This window comes from Equus quagga, chromosome 1 (genome assembly GCF_021613505.1).
Source record: "Equus quagga isolate Etosha38 chromosome 1, UCLA_HA_Equagga_1.0, whole genome shotgun sequence".
In the NCBI taxonomy this organism is placed as follows: Eukaryota; Metazoa; Chordata; class Mammalia; order Perissodactyla; family Equidae; genus Equus; species Equus quagga.
This window is the reverse complement of record NC_060267.1, coordinates 76,398,826-76,412,614: the sequence shown is the minus strand read 5'-3', so window position 1 is coordinate 76,412,614 and position 13,789 is coordinate 76,398,826.

Genomic DNA, 13,789 nt, shown 5'->3' with positions numbered 1-13,789 from the left:
AAAAAGAAAGATCTAAAATCAGTAATCTACGCATCCATCTTAGAAAACTAGAGAGAGAAGAGTGATATAAACTTACATCAATGAGAAGAAAAGAAATAATAAAAATTAGAGCACAAATTGATGAAATTGCAAACTGGAATCAGTAGAGAAAATTAATGAAACCAAAGATTGGTTGTTTGAAAACATCAACAAAATTGATAAAACTCCAGCCAGGCTAACCAAGAAAAAAAGACAGAAGACACAAATTACTAATATCAGAAATGGAAAGAGGCCATCACTACTGATCCCACGGACATTAAAAAGATAATAAAGAATATTATGAACTCTGCCAACAAATGCGATAACTTTGATGAAACGGACCAACTCCTTGAAAGATGCAGTCTACCAAAACTCACACAGGGAGAAACAGATAACCTAAATAAGCCTAAATTTATAAAAGAAATTGAATCAATAATTAATAACCTTTCAAAAGAGAAAACACCAGGCCCAGATGGTTTTGGTGGTGAATCCTAACAAACGCTAAAGGATGAAATGACATCAATCCTCTACAATCTCTTTCAGGAAACAGAAGCAGATGGGACGCTTGTCACTTGTTACATGAGACCAGCATTAATCTCACACCAAAACCAGATAAAGATGCTATGAGAAAGGAAAACCACAAACCATTCTCTCTCCTGAACATGGAGGCATAAATCATCAACAAAATATTAGCAAACAGAATCCAATAACGTATAAAAAGAAGTGTACACCATGACCAAATGGGATTTATTCCAGGCATGAAAGGCTGGCTCAACGTTCGAAAATCAATTCATATAATACATCAAACCAATAGGATAAAGAAGAAAAATCACAGTATCATATCAACAGATACGCATTTGACAAGACCCAACACCCATTCATGATAAGAACTCTCAAAAACTAGGAATAGATGGGAACTTCCTCAAGTTGATAAAGAACATGTACAGAAAAACTTACAGCTAACATCATACTTAAGGTGACAAGCTGGATGCCTTCCGCCTAAGATCGGGAACAAGGCAGGACATGCTCTTCTCATCACTCCTATTCGACACTGCCTTGGAAGTTCTGGCTAACGCAATACGACAAGACAAGGAAATAAAAGCTATATAGATTGGGAAGGAAGAAATGAAACTGCCTTTATTCACAGATAACATGACTGTCTATGTAGAGAATCTCAAAGAATCGATTTTTTAAAAACTGGAACTAATAAGTGACTATCGGAAGGTTGCACGATACAAGGTTAATATAAAAAAGTCAATTGCTTTCATATATACTAACAAAGAATAATTGGAATTTGAAATTAAAAACACAATACCACTTCTATCAGCACCAAAAAAAAAGAAGAAGAATTACTTAGGTATAAATCTAACCAAATATGTACAGGCTAAATGAAGAAAACTACAAAACTCTAATGAAAGGAATTAAAGAAGATCTAAATAAATGAAAAGATATTCCATATTCACGGAAGGAAGACAATATCGTTAAGATGTCAATTCTTGCCAATTTGATTTACAGAATGAACACAATCCCAGTCAAAATCTCGGCAAGTTATTCCGTGGGTATCAACAAATTGATGCTAAAGTATATATGGAAAGTCAAAAGACCCAGAATGGCCAGCATAATATTGAAGAAGAACAAAGTCAGAAAGGTTATACTAACTGACCTTGAGATTTACCATAAAGCTACAGTAATCAAGACCGTGGTGTTGGCGGCAGAGTAAACAAATAGGTCAATGGAACGAATTAAGAGCTCAGAAAAAGACCAACGTGAATACAGTTAACTGATCCTTGATGAAGGCAATTCAACGGAGAAAGGATAGTCTTTTCAGCAAATGATGCTAGAAAAATTGGACATCCACGTGCAAGAAAACCCCACTCAGGCCTGTCCTTGTTCCCCAGCAGAGACACCAGCCATGACCACTTTCTCTGGGCAGCATGTGTCAGCACTCCTCGCAGCTGTCAGCTACTCTTCCCTCTGCCTCATCCAGCCCATTTCATGCCCAAACACCCCTGAGTCAGGTCAAAACTCTCCCAGCCCGTGGGAACCTTCGCTGTCAAGTTCAGGCCTTTCCTCGCTCCCATTTCCACTGCAATTTCTTCCTTTCCTTTTGTCTACACAAATTCCCTCCTGGAGGAACGATATCTATTTTTCGGTCCCTGATTTCTCCCTAGCACTGTGCACACAGTAGACACTCAGTAAACACTTCGTAAACAAACAAGCTTTCGAGTGATGTACAAGCCGTATGTCTACTGAATACGTACATCAAAATATCCACACACCAAACAGCAACACCCAGACTGACTATCTCTGAGTGGGAAGGTCACGAATGAATTTGATTTTTTATTCCTTTTTTGCTCGTCTGGACTTCCTAACTATTCAATAGTGAACATGTATTACGTCGGATAATAAAAATAATAGAAGCAAAAAAAAAAGGCAAGAAAACACAACATAAGAAAGGGCAGGTTTATACAAAGGGACATCAGGAGTGATGAATCACTTCAGAGAAGGTACTTTTGGCTTTGTAAAAAGCTTCGGCCTAAATTTTATGCAAGGAGTAGGTCAAAAAAGGATGGGACGGGCAGGACACTTTTCAGGCTGGTGAGAAGTTCAGAAAGTTCTGTGTCCGCTAAGAGAAGGCAGAAGCTGCTCCTCCTTCCCGCCTTCCAGCCACGCGCTGTTTCCTTCTCTTCTCCTCAGGGGAGCCCACAGCGGTTCCCAGCTCACCAGTTCTGAGCTTGGAGACTCCTGACTCCTTTGGCCTCTGGGGGTTTCTCCTTCAGATGTGGGTATTTTGCGACTCCAGAAAATTCTGGAGTAATTCTCTGGATCTCAGGCCTCAGAGCAGACTCCAGGTGCATGACACTGATCGATTTGACAGATGAGGAAACAGACCAGAGAGGGGAAGGAACCGACCTACCGTCACCCAGCTATTAAGGGGAAGAAACAGGACTCAGGATTCCAACCTTAGTATGACAGATGCTAAAGCTTCATGATCAATGAAGCTTTATGTTCAAATCACTTTTAAAAATGGCAAAGGAACTGAGGGACTGATCTGGGCCAGGTTCTGAGCCAGGACCGCCCACTGGAGAGCCACTGTCCCTGCCCTCACGGAGTTTGCACGCTAGCAAGAGAAACCCCTCACACAACTCCTAATCACCACACAACTGACTTCCGCCCGTGAAACGGGCCACCCAGGTAGGGCCTGCGCCCTCAGCCAGGTGGAATCCAAAAGTATGGCTAAGCAAAACTAGTCACGTGGCAACCAGAGACGTCCACGGCTCAGTGCCATCAGTGTGAGTACAAGCGGTCATCACTGCGGCTCTTCCCGTGGGCCAGGCACTGGGCTCGGCCCTTCATATCCAGTATTTCTCGTAATCCTCATGACCACCCTGTGACGGAAGCTCATTTATCCCTATTTTACAGGCAAGTAAACGGAGACCCTGACAACAAGTGAAAAGATCAAGGTCTCCTTCTCTCTCACAGAAGCTTCCAAGAGCACCTTCTCCTGGCACGGCTCCTAGCATGGGCTGCACCCGGAAGGATCCCCCAACATCCACACACTCACAAGTCACAGCTAAGGGGCCTCCCAGCCTCCAAGGAACTCCACACCAAGAGCTTCTCCAGGCAGAGTTCTCAGGGACCACGGAGGTGACCTCTGCATCGCCATGGCAACTGGTGGAGCGAGGCCCGTCAGGAGCATGCGGGGACAACAAAGGCCTGAGGGAGGAGAACCCGGGAGTGGGAACCCAGGAGGAGCCAGGCTGGGAGCTCTTCCGGTGGAGATTCTCCACTCTGGAGCCAGGAGCCGCAGGGGAACCCCAGGCCCAGCCCAGGGCTCTACGTGCTCCCCAGCTCCTATTCAGGTGCTCCCCAGCTCCTACCAGGCATCAGGCCCCTGCCTGGTCCAGACAGGATGGGACCCTGGCTGCAGGCCCTTAGCATCCTTGCTCTCTCAGATCGCAAGAGGACAGGGAGGCTGGGGTCATGGGGAGGATTCGCCCAGCTCTGCCGTGGACTGACGGCTAAAAGCTGGCAGTGCCCTCCCTTGCTACAGAGTCAGGCACATGGGCTCCCACCTGGCTCTGCTGCCCGTCAGCAGACTAACTTTCTGAGCCTCACTTTCCTCATCAGTAAAACGGGGAAGACGACGGCACCTACTTCAGAGTCGTCCCGAGGATGAAATACATATGATGTACATCATAGGAAATACATACGATGTTCTACATGTTGTTGAACTGGCTGCTCATCTGGGCAGCCCACAGGGCGGGGGTCCTGCTGCCTGGTCCAACCCAGTGCCTAGAACAGAGCCTGGCACACTGAAGGCCCTCAACAAACAATTCTCAGATGGATGGATAAGGATGAAAAGAGAATGGGACCCTTCTCGACTCTGCACCACCTGTACCCTGGAGGCGGTGGATACGCTGAATGCTGAACCGGGGGCATCCCAGGCTGGGTGAACGCTTCACTTGGCTGATGGCTAAATCCGCAGGTGACCAAACAGGCGTCCAGCATCCCTAACCAGGGACCACAGAAGGCTCGTCATCCTTGAGAGGTGGTCTTCCGACACCTGTTGGACTCTCTCCACGCCCTCGCCCCAGAAAGTTTCACACGGGAAGGGCTCAACAAACAGGCTCAAGGCAAGCTCACAGCGCCCTCTCCCTCCCAAGTAAATGGAATTCTTCCTCCCGCTCCCCCGACTTCTTCCTCAGACACATAAACCTTTGCTGCTGCCCCCAACCCCGGAGAGCCCTGAGGGCTCGGCAGCCGGGGTTCAGGTATCCTCTGCAGCTCCATCAGGTGCTGTGACAGTTTTTTAAATTTTCATGATTTCCAGACCCCTCAGCACTACGCAGAGGCAGTGACTTCCCTTTTTCTGGGCCTCAGTTTCTCCATCTGCAAACTGGGACAAACCATCCTCGCCTGGCCCGCTTCCCAGGACCACCATGCAGAATCAGCGAGAATGCAGATGCTCTGCAAGTCTGAACTGCTGAATCAAGGCGGTCCTGGCATCCTGAACTCCTCGCGGAGGAGGTTCCACCTTGCGACGGGGCCAGCGCCACGCTCAGAGGACACAAGCAACGGCAACCTAGGAGCCAGCCAGGCCTCTCTTGACTATGAAAAGGCTCCCACTCGCCAAGTCTGCTCCTGGCAGAAAAGTGTGCCAGCATGGATGGCAAGAAAGCCTGGCAGCCAGTTTTCCTCTTCAGGGGCACGCCCACACACACAATTCAACTCATAAATAAAAATCTGATTATCACAGGCTTTTCCAAAGCCAATGTGACTGAGTTCTAATCTTTCATAAAGAAAAAAAAAATCATAAAATATTCAAGTGAGGCCTGTGCGTCTCAGGAGACCAGAAGTGGCTCTCGGCAGCCATCAGCCACAGACATGCCAACGCGGGCCCCAGGACCTCCGCCATCAGCCGCCGGAGCATCTTGCCCTCCACGGCTGGTGTTCAAGTCAGTAACAGCGAGCAGGTCTGGGCTCTGCCAGCGCCGGCTAACTCTGCAGCCAGCCAGCTCCCCTTGGCTGCTCTCCACGCTCTTGGCTCTTCCTGAGCTACAGGATCGGGGATGCCCTAGGCTCCTTTTCAGACTGTGCGGCGCTGAGAAGAGGCTGAAAGGGCCCAAACGGGGCCTGTCGAGCCCCTAATGCACACGAGGAGAGGAAACAAGAAAAAAAAAACCAGGGAGATCACTAATTCAGGCTCACCAGGAGGAGGCTAGCCAATGTAGAAACTGCAGCTTCTGCAACCTGGCCTACGGAATCTCCCTTTCTCGGATTCAGTCCCTCATTCATTCATGCAAAAGTTATTTGCTGTGAGCCTTCTCTGTGCCAGACACTGGGAACAGCAGGAGAACAATAAAATGAGGGATACAAAACCCTGGCCCTCCTTCGCGGACTCCGGGCTGGTTCCAGGGCTGGGGCAGGGCCAGCACAAGACAACCCTGGGACGCCCTGCAGAGTGGAAGTCAGTTCTCAGAGAATAATGGGGACTCGTCCAAAGGACAGAGGAAGCTGCCTGAAGGGGCTGCCACCAGCCAAATCTGGAATAATTCAAGCAACAGAATAACGATAGCAATGGATTATAGCTCATGAAAAAAAAAAAAAAAACAGCCAACAGTCTAAACTGATGTAAAGACGTAAGTGAATAAATAAATAAATGGGGGAGAAAGGAGAGCTCGTTCTCCAGTAGAATTCCAATTAATAAATGCAGAAGGGATGATGGAAGCGGAAATCACTATTTGGCAAACACCACGGTAATAACTGTTGTAGGCAAGAAGCAGCAGTGGATGCTAAAATTAGTGCACAGAGAGTACGATGAGAAATAAGTTATCTGCAGAGTCGCGAAGTACCTCCCCACAAAATACTTCTCAATGCAAAGGGTAAGAGTGGAAACCCGACAGACGCCACCTTAAGTGTCCAAAGTCCCTATCACCAGCAATAAGGGGCATCAACAGCCCGTACCCCCTGCTCTGGCGCACGGAGAAGGGGACAGCATCACTTCCGGGGACCTACTGCCAGAAATGCATAACTTGAACCAGGGATGCAGCACGTCCCACAAACCCCGAGGTGCCGTCTACGAAATAACCAGTCAGGACTCTTCAAAGAGATCCAGGGCACGGAATCCAGACAAGGGCCAAGATCTGTCCCAGACCGGGGGAGACTAAGGAGACATGACGACTGAATGCAGTGGGGGACCCCGGATTGGATCCTGGGCCAGAAAAAGGCCATTAGTGGAACCACTGGTGAAATCTGAATAAAGTCTGTAGATTAGTTCATAGTACCGCATTTCTATTAATTTCCTGTAGTAATACTAATTTCCTAGTACAATTGGCGTGTTATATAACGGTTATATAAGGTGTTAACATCTGAGGATGTCAGGTGAAGGGTATATGGAAACTCTTTGTATCATTTTTGCAAATTTTTATGTCTGAAATTCTTTCAAAATGGAAACTTTAAAAACAATTTTTGTAAGCCCTGTCCTCACAAAGTTTACCTTCCTGTGAAAGGAGAAGGGGCAGTTGATAGAAAGGAAGTATAGTTTTTTTTAAGGAAAAAAGTAAAATATATACTATTAGATGGTAATAGTACTATGGAGAAAAATGGAGCAAAAAAAGGAGGATGGGATGGTGGGAGGGCATAATTTTAAATAGCATGGTCAGAGAAGGCCTGCTGAGAAGAACAGATCAAAGTGAGGGAATGAGCCAAAAAAATAACAAGGGAATAGATTCTGGGTAGAGGAACAGCAAGTGCAAAGGCCCTGAGGTTGCAGTGCCTGGTGAGACAGAATAAAAACAAGGCCATAGTGAGCCAGGGCAATCTCTCAGCTCCATCCCTGCTTCCAGGGGAGTTGGCCACCCCAAAACCCCCTCCCTATGCCCCAGTTCCTCTTGAACAAGTTGCCAGATCAGCTACCTGGTCTGCACAGCAGAGTCACCTCTTCGGTGAGATTAAGTCCTAAAGCCAGTACATAAACCTGGAATCTTACGCTTTAAACTTCCAATGAGCTACTCCTTAGGAAAGCACCATGCTGGAGACCGTCTTCCCATTTTTCTAGAAATCCAACAGCCAGTCTGTCCTCTAGACAGAGCAATGCTTCCAGGTGAGCACCAGATGAAGATGCTGGCCTGCAGTAAGGGGCCACGTTGCAGGAAAGACACACACCTTGCAACACAACAAGCAGAGTCAGCCGGGCAAGATGCTCTGGCTCTGAGGGACCAAGAAAACATCCGTTCTCACCTCCTAGCCATGTTTGCCCCAGGGCACCTCCCCCCTGCACGATTCACAGTCTCCAGTTAGGTGCACGTCTGGTGAGATGCTGCGACACCTGCTCGTCAGATCTTGTCCCTGTTTCAAAACCCTCCCATGGGACGGCGTCCAGGCTAGACCGGTACACCTTCCATCTACAACTAAAGGACAGTGCGCATCTCCTAACTACAAGAGAATCACACACTGAATTTGGTGTTAAGCTTTTCTTGTATAAATTTTCTGCTGGGACCTGTTAACCTATCTGCCAGCGAGCTCAACACGGGGACCACGATGAAACAAACGGCCAACTGACACCAGCAGAAAGATGCGGAATCGCCAGTCCTGCTACGACGTCAGCTCGCTTCGCTTTCTGGGCCTGCCCTCGTGGCTGTGATTTTTTTATTGCAGCCATATAACATGGTCATATTTTCTGCTAGTAAAATTGTCCTAGGGTCATACAATGGAATCAAATTGATCAATATTTCATGGTGCTGCTACAAAAAAAGCTTTCTGGTGTCCCAGTGCTTCCCTCTAACGCCACAATACACACACACACACCGCCCCCCCAAGAATGGCCCATCTTCATCAGTACAAGGCGATGATGCTATCTCCTCTCAGGGCTGCTGTAAAGATACATGTGATAAACGCCAACTAAGTACTTTCATTCATTCATTCAACAAATATTTAATAAGCATCTACTACGTCAGGCCCTTGGTGGGAACTGAGGACACAGTGAAGAGTAAGATAGACGCGGACCGTGCCCTCATGGGGCTTGGCCTGGTCCTATTCGTTTCCTTGGTTAGCAAAATTCTCCACCCAGTTTTCAGGGTCCTCCACAAAGACACTTAGTATCCGTCTGTCCCAGTGGCTGCCCATGCATCTCTCTTTCTCTTCTTCCTCCTCCTCCCCCCCACACCCCTTTGGTCCCACCGCTCCCCAAATACTCTCTCTTAAGTTGACCACCTGCTGTCTGCAGCCTCCCTCAGATGATATTTTTAAGCATTTTGAAATACCACTTGCACATAAAGCCCCCACTAACGACAATCTTGCTCCCTCTTCATCAGAGCCTGGAATGGCCTCCCCTTTCCCTTCAGCTCATCTCAGTATTAACCATACCACCAAGTCACGCAGCTCCTACAGCAGGTGTCCCTGACCCCCATGAGCCGCCCCCACCCATACCTCAGCATCCTCAAGGTCAAAGAGAGCCAACAGCCGGACTCCTCGGGAGTTCGCCTCGCCCTTTGTCTCATCTCCCTGACAATGGCAGGGCAAGGACCACATCCAGCCTGTCAGAACGCCCTGCCCCCATTCAGCCCAGGGCAGGCAGGGCAGCAGCTCTGGGTGAGCCGGGGCCTCCATGGCACTCCACGGTGGCCAGTGTGGCAGCAGGCGGCAAGCTCAGGGGAGGCAGGGAGGCGGGTTTCTCAACACAAAATCTCCGGACCTCGCACAGAGCCCGATGTATAATAGATGCTCAACAAATAACGGCTGGTTGACGCCGACTGTTTCTCTTTGAAAGTTTTGCTGAGCAAAGCAGAGGACTTCCTCTGTGGTTCACGGAGAGGAAATGAGCAATTACATGCTAACTGTGCACTGCAAACATGGAGGGAAACTGTTCTCAGAAACGCAGGGTGCACATTTCAGTGGGGCAGGGGCCGTGCAGGGAACGCCCACAAGAAAACCAGGCTGGGGTCCAGAGCTGGCAAGACAAGCCCCGTCCACCGGTTCCTGCCCACTGTTGTCGGTGGGAGCATATGTGCACCGCTGCCCGGGTATCCAGGTTGTGCAAACAAGTGGGAAATCTGAATTTTTAAAGATGAGCAACTAAATCAATTATTGTGGCCACACAATGCTTCATCTCTGTTCAAACCCTCCTCCCCTTCTCCGCCCAGCCCCCCGTCTTGTTTACCCCAGTTTGAACAGAAAAGGTGTTTTTATAATTAGCATAGTGTTTACATTCTAACGGGAGCTTTCAAAAGGCTTAAAAATAGACGGATTCCTTACACCCCTTAGAGTTCTTCCCCCTAAGATCTTGTTTACACTAGCCTTTTCCTTAGCAAAGCTTCTTTTGAAAAGGTCAGGCGCAGTTCACAAATTCGGAAACGGGCAGCTCCAAATGACCGGGATCTGGGGGGACACGTTTTAGGCAACTTCCAAGTCCCACCCCGGGTGCCTCTGGCTTGTGGGGTGAGGGGGGGCAGGCGGGCTCCCCCACACAAGCTGGTTCTACAGAGGAGGCTCGCAAAGGGAAGCCCAAGGGGAGTGGGATTCTCTGCCAGGTCTGGAGAGCCCGGCTCCTGGACCTCGGCAGGCCTCTGGGATCCTAGCACCCACAGGGACTCTGGTTTAAGAAAACCCAACTTGGGATGCAGACACCGCCTTGGTAAGGGCTAGTCACCCCATTTACAGAAAAGGTGTTCTCCTGACAAAAAGAACCAGAGAGGAAAGCTCCTTAAAAGCAGCTCTGTGCCAGGGTAATATTTAAGTGTTTCTGTCTATTCACCTTAGCCAGCAGGGCATTAACAAAAGACGCGCTTGGAGAGCGAAAGAGTGGCCGGGCAAACAAAGTTCATCTTTCTTTACTGCAGGACTTTTCAGAGCCTTTAAAGGTCCCATGGCTGCTGTGAATCTCTAAGACAAGAGTACACACCTTTCACAGGTTTACCTCGCCCTAAACTCGTCCTCCCCCTTCGGACTACCCAGGGGGCACACTCCGCAGCAGCCACCTTTCACGGATGAGGGAGCAAGCCTAAATCTCTAGGATTCAGAGAGGAAGGGCCTTGCCTAAGAGCCACAGCTATTAATTAGTGACCGAGGCTGCCCTCAAGCCCAGGACCACAGGCACCCTCCCTTGAGACCAGCACCACCTGAGATCTGATCTGACAGAGAAGACAAGACAGTCACCCCAATATCCAAGCACCAGGGAGCGATTCCTGCCAACTCCCAGCCTGCTCTTAGCACAAACCGCTGCAAAGGTATAAACCATGAGCCAGGCCCAGAGCTGCAGGATCTTGGTTCTAGGAGGCCTGAGGGGTCAGTCAACTCTTGCTCACGTACCTCCAGGGACAGGGCTGTCACCCTCTCTTTCAGGTTTCGTGTCTGGATACTGGCTAGAGAGGAAGAACGTTTCTGGTGTTTGCTTTCCCGTGACTGCAGTGTTGCACACGGTAGGGTTTGGCTGGGGGATGTGGGTTTATTTAAATACATGTGCAGAAGAAAGCAGGCAGCCACTGAGTCTTGGAGACACGGCCACTCTGAATTCAAATCTCAACTCGACCACTTACTCCTGGACAGGTCGCTTGGGACCCGGCAGCCTCACCTGTCACAGTGGGGGACACCACGCCCAGCTTCGGGGGGTCCTGAATGCGACCCTGCAGCAGCCCCCTTCACCCGGCACAGGTGCTGGGTAAACGGCAGAGGTGTCAGGTGAAACCCACTCTGCTCACACCGCTCTCTTCAGAGCTGCCACCTCAGCCTTTGGGTCGCCCTGTCACCCTGGAAACTGCCCAGATGAACGTGACATGAAGGAAGGACAGAGACCCGATGGCATCTGCAGTAACAGCTGCCTCTGAAAGAAGGGACTAGAAAAGGCTAACGAACTCTGGTGCTGAAGGGGTGTTCAAAAGCCAGTCCATCATTTAACTGTACAGATGGGGAAACCGAGGCCCAAGGGGTGTGGGATACGGCTCAGCACACACAGCAGGTTGGCGGGGGCTGCAGAGAGGGCCTCCGACCCCGTGCGTCCCTCCTTCAGGGTACCCCACCCCGGCGGGGGAGGAGGACGAGAGAAGAACTCCAGGAAGGTGGTGCGACGTCTCCAAACCCTCATCACGTTCCACTGATTTTTTAATAGACTTTAACAATTTAGTGACACCAGCGGAGCTTATAAAGTAGTTTAATTGAATTAATTAGGCAGTCACGACTTACTCCTGAGTTCCCCCTTTGGCTCCGGGGAGGCTGTGCCAGCCGCCTGTTTAACCCCTTGCATCCTAGAGAGGCTGTCGCTCGCTGCCACTTAAGACAATTCACCAGAGTGTCCGCCAGTGTCTTCCCTAAGCCAGCTCTTAGCCCAGTCCTACGTGTACCCCAACACCAGCACGTGTCCACACCTGGCACCTGCCTGTCCTGGGTGGCTAGAATCCCATCCTAATAACACGAACAGGGAAGAGATGCCCTTGTGTGGCTGAATGCTGTCTTCTCCTGCAGGTTCCCCAGGTGACAGGGCAGCAAGGGTTGGGGTCGGTGTCCTAGCACGGGACTGCCCATTGGGCTGGACCAGGCAATGACCACCTACTCTCCCGTCTCCTTAGCCTGAACTCGCCTTACCATAAAGGAGAGGCTGGTGCATGCCACTCAAAGTTGGTCCACGCACCGGCAGCATCAGGACCGCCTGGGAGCTTGTCAGAATGCAGCCTCTCGGGCACCAACCTCACCCACTGACTCAGAACCTCTGGGGTGAGGCCCCGAGAACCGGGTGATGCTTACACACGCTGGAGTCAGAGAGGAAGTGGTCTGGGTGATCACTGAGATTCCTTCTAGATGAAAAAGTCTGGGAAACAATCCAAGACATGAAAACCAACTCACTTACAAGATACACTTCACAGCATCATTTATAACAGGGAAAATCCAGAAATAGACGAATATCCCCCAAACAGGGCACTGCTGGGTAAACTAGGCTACAGCCACTTCAGGGAACACCATACAGCCAAAACCGCAGGGTTTCCAACAAAATTGGGCATCACTAATTTTAGAATGTGGAGGGTATTTTCCCCAAGCAGAGGAGAAACTGCATCTATTGCACCCATTGGTTAAAAAAAGAAAAAAACAATAATTACAAGGGAAAAAGATCCAAATGTCAACGGTGCGAGCTTCTGATAGAGATCGAGGGGTGATTCTCTCTCTTCCTCATACTTTTGTGTTTTCCAACTTTTTCTATAAAGAGCATTTGCTACTTTTCATAATGAAGTAAAACAAACTTTGTTTTACACAAAACAGATTCTGTGAGAAGACACTGTCTGGAAAGCAGAAAGTTCCACGATAACTGGAACGCACCCAGCATTTGGGCTGCTTAGCTCTCAGGCTAGCCTGGGAGCTCCCCGCGGGCTGGGACAGGACGGGCCCTGCGCACAGTAGGTCTGCAGGGAGGAAGGGTTGGGTGGATGGACAAAAGTGGTTTCAGATGAACCACTCTATGAAACCAAGTTTTTCCCTGGCATGTATGTGGACAAATTATTTAAGTAAAAACGTAATGGTGAGGAGAGAAATCAACCCTGAGGAGCCAGTCCCAAGAGAAAGGAAATTCACCCGGTGCCCACGAAGACGTCCTGTGTGGCACCTCACACACTCACGCTTTCTCCTGCACACACCTGGCTGGCAGGGACACACTCATCAGGCCAGTAATATGTCACTGTTTCCAGGAACTCCTAAACCCCTGAACTGGCGCTCGGGCGGCCAGTCCACCCCAGCTGGCTCGTAGTGAGCGGACGTGGCAGGAATCAATAGTTACAAAGGGGAGGGCAGACAGCAGGTGTGGATTAGAGCTGGCCGGGCAGGACGGGGACTCAACCCACACTCTGCTCTCTTTCTGTGGTCTGGGAAGCCACTGCACCAACTGCCTGGCAGGAGGGACAGTACAGAACAAGTGAGGCTGCGGGAAATCATGGGAGAGCCATCTAGGATGGCAGGGACGGGGTGGGGCAGGGTACAGGATGGGATGGGAGCATCCCCTCGCCCAAGCACCAGGGGCTAGGACGGCAGGGGGAAAGGGCAGGGACATTGCCACTGTGCCGAGCTCCTGCTCATCGCTAAGCAAGCCCAGGCTTTCCCCAGAGAGGAAAGCATGTCACCATACTCATCCCCCCTCTCCCCAAACCAGAGTGAGCAAGCACACGGCCCCACAAGCGCACTGGACGGCTGTCCACTGGGCCTGGGATGGCCGAGTTTTCCCAAATCTCAGGAGAAGTCCATCAGAAGCTGAGTGGGGGACAACAAACGGAGCGATGACCCTGAGCCACCTGAC